Raw genomic sequence first — 10,111 nt, 5'->3', positions numbered from 1 at the left:
TGGCAGGGCAGGTGGCCCAGCCCCACGCTACTCCCCACCCCTGAGCCCCTGCAGCCAATGGGATTACTGGGCGGGGTGAGCTCTGGGGCAGCAGCACATGGAGACCCCAGCCTGCCCCACTCCTGAGCCCCAGGCGCCACACTCCCTGACTCCCCTCCCAGAGTCTGCACCTCAGTCCACACACGCCTGCCCCCAACTCCCTCCCACAGCCTGCGCCCTCTCCCACCACACACCCCTCCCGCCCCCCAATCTCCCCTGAGAGCCACCTCCACCCTCCTCCTGTTCCCCCTACCCCCGCTCCCAGCCCAGAGCCTGCACCCAGCACCCAAACTCCCAGAGCCATAACAAGGAATTTTGTGCCCGGTGCGCCGGCCTCCAGGCTCTGCATGCAGGTCCCTGAATCTCTGTCGGAGGGAAGGACCTGCCGCTGAATGCTACCGCTGCTTCATTTCATCCTTCCAGTGGCAACGCAGTAGGGTCCCTGAGTCCCTCTCGGAGAGAAGCGACCACTGCCGCATCTGCTGCCGGGCTGAAGCAGCAGCGTAGAGCTGCCACCGGCGTCGCTTGATCGTAGAGCTGCGCCCACTTTATGCTACCCGAGGCAAGTGCCTCACTCTGCCTCACTCCCTTGTTACAGCGCTAAAAACTCCATCCCAGAGCCTGCACCTCCTGCACCTCCCACCCAATCTCCCTCCCAGAGACCAGCCTCTCACCCCTTCTGCACCCAAACTGCTCCCAGAGCCTGCACCCTCCTGCACTCCCAGCAATCCCCAGCCCAGGCCTGCACTTAGACCCTCCTTCTCTCACACAAACTCCCTCCCAGAGCCTTAGGCAGGTGAGGAGTTTTGGGGGCAGGTTCTGGGCAGAATGAGTGACATTATTGGCCAACTGGAGGACTGGCAATCGCCTTAAGGTAAATTGAGGTTGAGACTCTGCTTTGGCGGGATTGGAGCAATGCTGGAGAGACTGATTGGGCAGGGAGCAGGAGAGCTGGTGCACACAGAGCGGGGTGGGAGTTTGTAAACTGTGGTGTTTAGATAGAGATAAAGTTTACTGATCCCCAGGTTAAAAACTGTTCCTGCTCTGGGCTATACAGGACACTCTCTGTTGTGAGGGTAAGTCAGTGGGTGAATGTTTCCCCTGCAGGGTGATGGTGTGGTTCCCAGCTCCAATCCAAGTGGATTCCTTTATAAACTTTTTCAAATGGAAAATCAATTTCTGTGACCCATCTCTGTAGTATGTTCAGGAGTTCAAGGGGAATGGGGGTAGGGGCTTGAAATGAATTTCAACACTCAGCATTTTCCTGTGCAAATGAATAAAGACCTAGCAGAGCTGGGTTCCAGCAGCTGAAATCAGTTCCAGTCCTCATGCCTCTAAGAGGGACACTTGGTAGCTGAGGGGCAATGTGGGTCACTCTCTGTGGTGAGGACAGGTGAAAAAATGCCGGATTCAGTGAAAGCTGAGCCCATAGGAGGGGAAGGTGAACGGCGGCACCACACAGGGTCACATAACACCTCAGACACGGGGCCTTCACTGTCACTGCCCCCTGCAGTTTTCCATCATTTTCTATCCTAAGTGAAACACACTCCTCCCCCTCCCCGCACATTGCTCACACAGAACCTTCTCCCCTTGGAGCCCCATCCCACCCCCTCCCCACACACCATGGGACACAGCCTCTCGGTGATCTCCACCCCAATGGGGGCTTGTCTCTGCATCTCCCAGCAGGGGAGCAGAGAGCCGTGAAGGGCCACAGGAGACCAATCGGGAGCTAGGCGGATAGAAAGACTTCCTCTTCTCTCCCCTCCTCCCAAGAGTCCTGTTAATCTCAACCTCTTCACCCATGAGACATTCCAGCACCGGGTGGGCTCAAAAGCACCAACCTTCCTCAGCAACGGAAGGGGAACCAGCTCTAGCACATGGAAGGAGGCTCCCACCTCTGCTGCTGCCATCCTGCAGCCTTTAATATGGGATTTGTTTTAGCTAATGCAATTTCCACTCCAGCTAATCCATCCGTGAAACATGGAGACAAACCCTGAAAGCAGCGCCCAGTGGTGCAATGGGTTAGTGCCCAATACTTACAGAGTGGTGCTGAGTAGAGTCATGCTGAGGTTGTGAGTTCAAACCTCACCTCCAGCACTAGTTTCCTTTAAGCAAATGGCTTCTGCCAATCATTTTGCCCTGCAGAAAATACAATCGCAGCTCAGAAGACACCGAGGTCCCCTTGCTTTACAGAAAGCAGGGCAGAGTCCACAGATCTACCAGGCTCTGCTCTCCACCAGCCGCCTGTGTCAGGAGAGGTCGAGCAGAGCTCAGAGCACTGCCCCGACTCACCATCAGTCTTTGCTCCCCAAACCACCTGTGTGCACACCCTCTTCGCGGTGAGACTCAAACCCTGCCTGGCTTTCTGTATGTTGGGTTTTTGTTGTCTGTCGTATTGATGTGCATGTGGGTCCTGTGTGATTTTGGTGGATGCCTTGCATAGTTTTGTGTGTGTGTATGATTTTTGCATGAATATTGTTTTTTGCTTAGTATTCTTTTGGTATGTGGGTTTTGTGTTTCCTGTTGTGGGCTTTTGCTGTATTTTTGGTGGATTTGTTCTTTCTATATTTTGTGTGGTTTTCCTTTGTTTATATGGTTCTGTGTGCTGTGCGGGTTTGGTTTTGTTTATGTCTGTGTGGGCCTGTGCAGTGTGTGATTTTCTCCTTCTCTGTGTGTGTTTGTCTCTCTGTTTGTATCTTCATGTGTAAATTCACTGAACTTTTCAAACTCTCCACAGCTTTGCCAATTTTCACCAGGAATTTTTCTCCATTAACAAATTCTCACTTGTTCCCTACCAGTTGGTGACCATTGCCCCAGGGGCCTGTCAGTCTCAGGGTCCTGATTTCCCATTGGCCCTTCCCCCTTCTATGGGGACTGGGACGAGCCAACCAAAACCCCACTAAGTTTTAGTAAAGGGCCAACAGTCCCTTACACAAGCCAGCCCTGTGAGAGTCATCAATGGCTGCAGAAAACCACACAAGCTGGTCCCATGGTGTAATGGGCAGCACTCAGGACTCTGAATCTTGCAAGCTGAGTTCAAATCTCAGTGTGACCTTTGGTTTGTGGTGAAGCCCTGGAGCTCACACTGCTCCACTTCCCTGTCTCCTGTTGGACAAGAATAAGTCTTTCCCTTCCTGCTGGGTGACTCAAGTGCTGTGGGGGGTCAGGGCTCTATAGCTGGTGCCTGAGGGTTGGGATTCTCATGGCTTCACCTGATGCCCACAAGTCTGGCACTTGCTGCTCTGCTTTTCCTCTTGCCCACCTGGCTCTTGAAGGAAGCAGGGTCAGGGCTCGGCAGGCTGGAGCCCAGCACTTCTCCTCCTCTGGGCACCTGGAGCAGAGGCAGCTGGTGCTGACAGCTCCAAGGGAAGGCTTAAAAGCCACAGAGCAACTGAGGGCAGGGCAAGAGGTGGGGAGAACCATGCCCATGAGTGGCCAGCAGACAGTCACAGAGACACCCAGCCAGGCTGCTCCCTGCAATGCCAAACCCCACTGAAGGCCACCTCAGGGCGGCTGCTGATGCCTGTGGCCAATATCAGAAGACGGTAGGAAAGCAGGGCCAGCCCTCTGCTGGGGCCTCTCACCGCTCCCACTCATGGTGCTCACTTTGGCAGTGGAGCTGCCCATTTTTTTGGCAAGTCAGGAATGGCAAAGGCGAGACTGGAAGCACCTGGGGCTCATGCCCCAGCCTTTGTGACGCCCAACCCCCAACTCCTTCCCAAGCTCTAGCTGCAGCCAGAGCATTGGCCTGAGCGGCCAAGAAGAGGTTCCAGCCCTGAAGGGAGCAGGACTTGCAGCACAAAGTGAGCACAACCACGAGGGGACTCAAATCCTGAATCATCCGATCCACAAGGAGATGCCTTATCCTTTAGGCCACATGATGAGGGGGTCTAAACACTTCTTTGGAAAAGCCGGACACTGTGTTTCTCAGGTCATCTACTGAGGGGGGCTGAGACTCTCTGGGCACAAGAAGTTAAGTCCCAGCGACATGTGAGACTTAATTGTATGGGGCCAGGTGCAGGGCTTTGGCAGGGAGGCTCGGGCATGGGGGATTGAGGTGCAGCGGATGGACCGGCTGTCTGGGCACAGAGATTTAGTCTCCCTGAGGAGGAGGAGGAATCCTGCTGACAGGCAGTGGCTGTGCAGAAAAAGAGGAGGGTTCCTGGGACTTTTTTGCCTCTCTTTGCCTGCCTGCTCACTCTTGTGGTGAATGGTGAAGTTGTTTCCTACTAAGCCCAGGTAGCTCAGTTGGTAAAGCATAAGGCTCTTAATTTGAGGGTCCAGGGTTCAAGACCCTGTCTGGGTGCTCAGCTTTTAAGTTGCCTTGTGTGCCAGGAGCCAAACTCTGTTCACAGCCACACAGGGATTCCCAGAAGCTGTGGCCATTTCCTGGAAAGGTTCCTTTCCTTAGCAATCAGGAGAGAGGCCACATCTGCGGGTGCAGATAGCGCAGTCTCTGGCTGGCAGGAAGGGCTGTGGGGCCAGGTGCTGAGACAGCCCAGAGGGGGAGCAGCAGAGATGAGGGGAAGAGAGACAGAGAAGCAATGAGGACAGAGCACAAGTGTACAGGGGGCATCTGGTCTGGCTATTGTGGGGAACTTGCCTGGTTTATACACGACCCTGGTGGAATTGGCTGTAGAAAGGATCTGAGTCCCCACCCCCTTACCCAGAGGCTGCCTGACCTCGAGGACTGTTAGGATACAGATATTCAGGCCTGTCTGCAAAGGCCTGTACTGTAAGAATTTAGGTGTATTTTTATCACTTAGCTAGTTATAAAGATATAAAAGAAAGAATAAAAAATCACTGTCTGTCTGTGTAATGGCCTTCTCTTACTGTGACAGTCTGAGGCCTGGTTCTTCGGCTAAGCAGCAAAGGCAGCCATAAGCTGGGAAGTGTCTGGTCACATTCACACATTCCCACCTAGTCACATTGAAATAAGGTGTGATTGGGCTGTTAGGAATACAATCCTGTCCTGATATTCCATCACCTCCAGAGAAAGGGAAACTTAGTTTGGTAGCATCCTGTCTGGCAAGAACTCACTTATCAATAGACACAGCTGGAAAACCCTTATGTCTGTATAGATGTAGTTGTGAAATCCTCCCTTCTGTATTGTTTTGTATGTTTATTTGCATGGTCTCTGTCTGGGTCTGTGATTGTTTCTGTTTGCTGTATAATTAATTTTGTTGGGTGTAACCAGTGAAGGTGGTGGAATATAACCATGTTACAGTATATTAGGACTGGTTAGTCTGGAGAAGGAGTGAGGGTGCCAGGCGGCGGTCGGGCCGCGTGGTGAGTGCTCCGCTGAAGCGCTGGCCGCCTCTTCTCTCTCCCCGCTCCCTCCCCTTCCCCACTCAGACCGGGCGCGCACTCTGCAGCACAGGGAGTCCACTGGCTCCGGCCGCCCTGTGGGGTTTTTTGTTTTGTTTTACCCTGCTTTGCCGGCCGCGCCGTTGTTTTCCTCCCGCCCCGTGCTTTGCTGCTCCAGCCCTGCCATTTTGTGTTGCCCCCACTTTGCCACCCAGCCGCACCGTGACCCCGCTTTGTCGCCCAGCTGTGCCATGTCCCCACTTTGCCGCTGAGCCGTGCCGTTTCCCTGTTTTGTTGCTACGGTGGCCCCACCCCATTTTTTTTGCTTGGGGTGGCAAAAAAGCCAGAGCCGGCCCTGCCCACACCTGACTCCCTGCCATCTCTACCGGGGCCTGACAAGCTTTGCTTGTGTTTGGATTCTGCAAAGCAGAGGAGCAGGTGAGGTTTTCCTTGGAAGTTGTGTGTGAGTGAATCTTGGCCAGGTCTGCACTACAAAGTTGTTTCAGCAGAATTATATTGCTCAGGTGTGTGAAAACACACAACGCCTCTCGGTCGGTAGGTTGTGACTGGTGTACACACTGCAATGCCACGTCTGGCAACAAAACTGCCCTGTTTTACTGACAAAATAAAACAACTTCGATGAGAGGTCTAGAGCTTTTTGCAGCAAACTTAAAGTGACAGAGTGTCAGTGTAGATGCTGCTGTTCATTATATCACCATAACTGGCCTCCTCCAGTATCCCACAATGCCCGCCGTGAACTCGCCTGCCCTGCATTCCTGCTACAGAGCCATGGGCCCCTCCCCTTTCATCGCTCTGGGAAGTTCTGACAGCTGAGCCTGCTGCTCTGCTCCAGCAGCCAGGAGCAAATCACTGCCGTGGATGCTGCTCTCTCCCGCCCTGCGAACACAGAACAGGGTGGTGGGAACTTCCTTACATGGTGGGGGGGGGCACCGGCATCCGAACTGTGACACCCCATGACACCCCTTCCTCGAGGAGGCTCTTACCTTCTAAACAGGGACGGCTGTTTTCTAGTAAAATCACTAAAAGGGAAGGAGAAAACTCGAAAGAGGTTCCTCCTGGCGCTCACGTCCGTGAACCCAAATACTCTCTCAGTCCTCAAAGAGAGACCTGGAGAAGGAGACTTGCTGAAGCAAAGCCACAGGGGTCTCTGAGGTTTCCCTGGCCCCTCACCCCTGTCCTGCCTGGCTGATGTCAGCATCTCTGTGAGGTCACCAACTCCCACCACCTTTGACCAATAGTCTGAGGTCCTGCAAAAGGCCTTGTGATGTCACTGCCACACCCTCCCTTGCTGGGCTAATGTCCTGCCCTGGCCAGGCACTTTGGAGGTTTGAGCTACTCCCTGTGGATCACCCCACTCAAGGAGCGTTCGTTCTAGGCAGCAAGCCGGCTAGACAGGAAAACATCAGACGCTGCTCCCAATGTTACACTCAGTTTTTCAGAAATTAGTCGACTTTATGGCCAGAAGAGACCATTAGAGCATCTAATCTGACCCCCTGCATATCACAGGCCTCCTGTATGACACAATAGCTACTTTTGGGGCAAACACATTCCAGAAAGGCAGCTAGTCTTCATTAAATGACATCAAGAGATGAAGAATCCACCACTTTCCTTGGTAGCTTGTTCCTGTGGTGAATCATCCTCGCTGTTGAATATTTGTGCCTTAGTTGTAATATGAATTTGTCTCTTTTCACCTTCCAGCTATTGGGTCTTGTTATGCCTTTCTCTGCGAGATTAAAGAGCCCTTTCATACCCAATCTTTTCTCTCCATTAAGGCACTTCAACACTTCAATGGAGTCACTTTTCATTCATGAAGGACCCCCCGCCGCCGAATTGCCGCTGAAGACCCAGAGTGGAAGAATCTCCGGAGGCCAGGACCCCACGAGAGTTTTCCAGAGCTCCCAGAGTTAGTGAATGACCCCGCTCCAGGAGCCCAAAAAAACTCTTGTGGGGGCCCCTGCGGGGACCAGGGCAAATTGCCCCACTTACTCCACCATCTGGGCGGCCCTGATGGGACCTGGAGCTACTGTTATTTCAGGAGTCCTGTGAGACCCTCAGCTGGTTGGTTTGCACTCTGCTCTTGGGACTCTCTCCTCCTCCTCTCTGCTGCCTCCTCCCTAGACATTGAACCCAGCCCTTGCTGCTGCCAACACCAACTGGCAGAAGGGCCTCTAAGTCCCCTGCCTGAGGGGAGGCCAATGCATGTGGTCGGCCATAAGCAATATGATATTTTCTGTCTTATTCTCTATCCCTTTCTTAATGATTCCCAAGATTCTCTTTGCTTTTTTGCCCGTCGTTGCACACTGAGCGGATGTTTTCAGAGAACTATCCGCAGTGACTACAAAATCCCACACTTGAGTGGGAACAACTATTTTTGGCATCGACATTTTATATGTATAGTTGGGATTATGTTTTCCAATGTGCATCACTTTGCATTTATCAACAAATCTGTCATTTTGTTGCCCTTTCACCCAGTTTTGTGAGCTCTTTTAGTAACTCTTCGCAGGCTGCTTTGGACTTAACTTTCCTGAGAAGTTTTGGATCATCTGCAAATTTAGCCACCTCACTGTTTACCCCTTTTTCCAGATCATTTATGAATATGTTGAATAGTACTTGTCCCAGACCCCCTGGGGGGCACCACTATTGACCTCTCTGCATTTTGAAAACTGATCATTTATTCCTACCTTGTAATCAGTTATTTACCCATGAGAGGACCTTCCCTCTCATCCCATGAGAGTGTAATAGAGCAGAATAGGGCTTCCTTGGGTGTGGGCGTGAATTGACAATATATCAGGGGGTTGTGCACATTTATTGTCCTGGTGAAAAAGTGTGTCTGATACTCAGTCTTTGCTGCTCCTGCCAGCTGTGACTGCTGAGGACATTTTCCTTCTCTAATCCGGGGTCTCTCTTCTGCCAGATTCTCAAAAAGTCAGGCCCCCTGCAGACTATGGCAGAGCAGTTTGGTAATAGGCTGCAGGACTCACCATGTAAGAAAGTAGCTGCTGTAGCACCTGACTGTCCATGGGCCAAATCTTGCAGCCCTGGATAACCTCCCACTGATGGCAATGGGAATTGAGCCTTTGTAACTAGCTGCTGGTACCTGAGGTCTCAGCTATGGATTAAACTGATGGCAAACACAGCTTCAGCCAAAGAAGAGAAGGATATAAAGAGCAAAGCCAGCCCTGGGGAGCTGCTGCAGTCCCATCACCACAGCTGGAAGGGAGAAGACGAAAAACTCCCTAAAGTGCTGGGAGCAGCCCCGAGAAAAGGAAGTTTGTCAGTGAGATCAGTAGCAATAACTGTGAAATGACGGAGTGCTTTCTCCTCTGTGCCGACATAGCTGAATTGTGTTACTTTACTGTGAGAATAAGCTTTAAAATATCCTGCTCTAATTTCAGGATGGGTCTGTAACCATAACTGGACTCTGTGGGAAGTGGCCTCTGGATAGTGATCTTTGGGCAGAGCTGGCTGAAGAGCCTTCCTACTCACCAGGAGATCCTGGCTTGACCTGCTAGTTCTTCCTTGCTGAACCTAGTTTGTCTGTCAGGCTCCTTTCTTTTATTTCTTCTAATGAAAAGAAAAGACCTCACTGCACAATCCTTGTAAGTGCTTGTTCAAGACACAGAGACCCTTCCTTGCTAAGTCTTGGAAAGTGTTAAGTGGTAAATCCGGAGCTGATGGAAAGGTTACCATGACTCAGAGTTGAGCTGAAGCTGCTGTGACTGAAACACAGAGAATATTTAAAAATAAACGATACAAAGTGTTTGAAGCGTCAGTTATTGTGGCATTGGGGGTAACATACAGGTTGTAGGGGGATGTTAGCGTTTTGGTATTGGACGGCATATACATATACACAGTCTGTCATGTCCCCAATGCGGGGTATACGGTGGGTGAGTTCAAGGTACAGCCAGCAAGCAGTGAGGGCACATCACTCATACAAACAGGTTATGGATAGTCGTGGGCATGAATAAATGAGCGGACTGGGTAATGATGATAGGATGACCTTCACAGGGCAGAGTTCAGTTTGGTTGTTTCAGGGCTCAGGGGATAAAGTCCAACAGGGGAAGTTTACAGGTCTCTTCCCCCTTGTGGGTGCATGAAGTCACGCCAGCTCACTCTTGGTATTGACGGTGGCCGGTGACGTGCTCTGTGTAAATGTCAGTATCTGATCACAGCAGCTTGTGGGAGAAATGCATGTTAGAAGCCCTCTGTCAGCTCAGCTGTGGCTTTCTGTGCACTGAGCCAGCCTGCTCAAGGTCTGCAAGTCTTGAGGGAAATGGGGAACATTTTTACTTTGGAATTTGAAGGTGTAGTCTTGGACCATCAAGTGGAGTGGTTGCAGAGGGCCTGCTGGGGAAGGCACCATGGCTTAGTAGGCTAAGGCACCTATCTAGTAAACAGGAGATCCTGGGTTCAACTCCCAGTGGTGCCTTGTTCTATAGCTTTTTGTCTCCTCTGCTCACATTTTCCTGTGTCTTCCTAGGAAACAGAAGAGACCTCCCTTGACAATCCAAGTAATTGCTTGTGAAGGAAAAGGCTTCTTTCCAACGGAGCATTGGAGAGAATCAAATCCTCAGTCTGGTGTTGATGAAAAGGCTATTGGCATTGGCAAGGAGGTTGCTTCCGCTGCAATTTGCTGTGACAGGAGACCCTGTGTTGTGCAGCCATGCAATTCACTGGGGATATCTGTGCACAGAGCCCCTTCTAGAGGGTTCTCTGCAGGGCTTGCAGGAAATGGAGAATGACT

General features: G+C 51.7%; 1 non-coding gene across 1 annotated transcript; it reads left to right on the top strand.

The window, feature by feature from the left end:
* The first annotated feature begins 9,722 nt into the window (after positions 1-9,722).
* TRNAT-AGU lies at positions 9,723-9,796 on the top strand. The gene has a single exon. It is a non-coding gene; the product is annotated as a tRNA-Thr (tRNA).
* The last annotated feature ends 315 nt before the right edge of the window (positions 9,797-10,111 follow it).

Source organism: Mauremys reevesii, linkage group 12 (genome assembly GCF_016161935.1).
Source record: "Mauremys reevesii isolate NIE-2019 linkage group 12, ASM1616193v1, whole genome shotgun sequence".
Classification (NCBI taxonomy): domain Eukaryota; kingdom Metazoa; phylum Chordata; order Testudines; family Geoemydidae; genus Mauremys; species Mauremys reevesii.
This window is presented reverse-complemented; position numbering and strand designations above follow the sequence as displayed.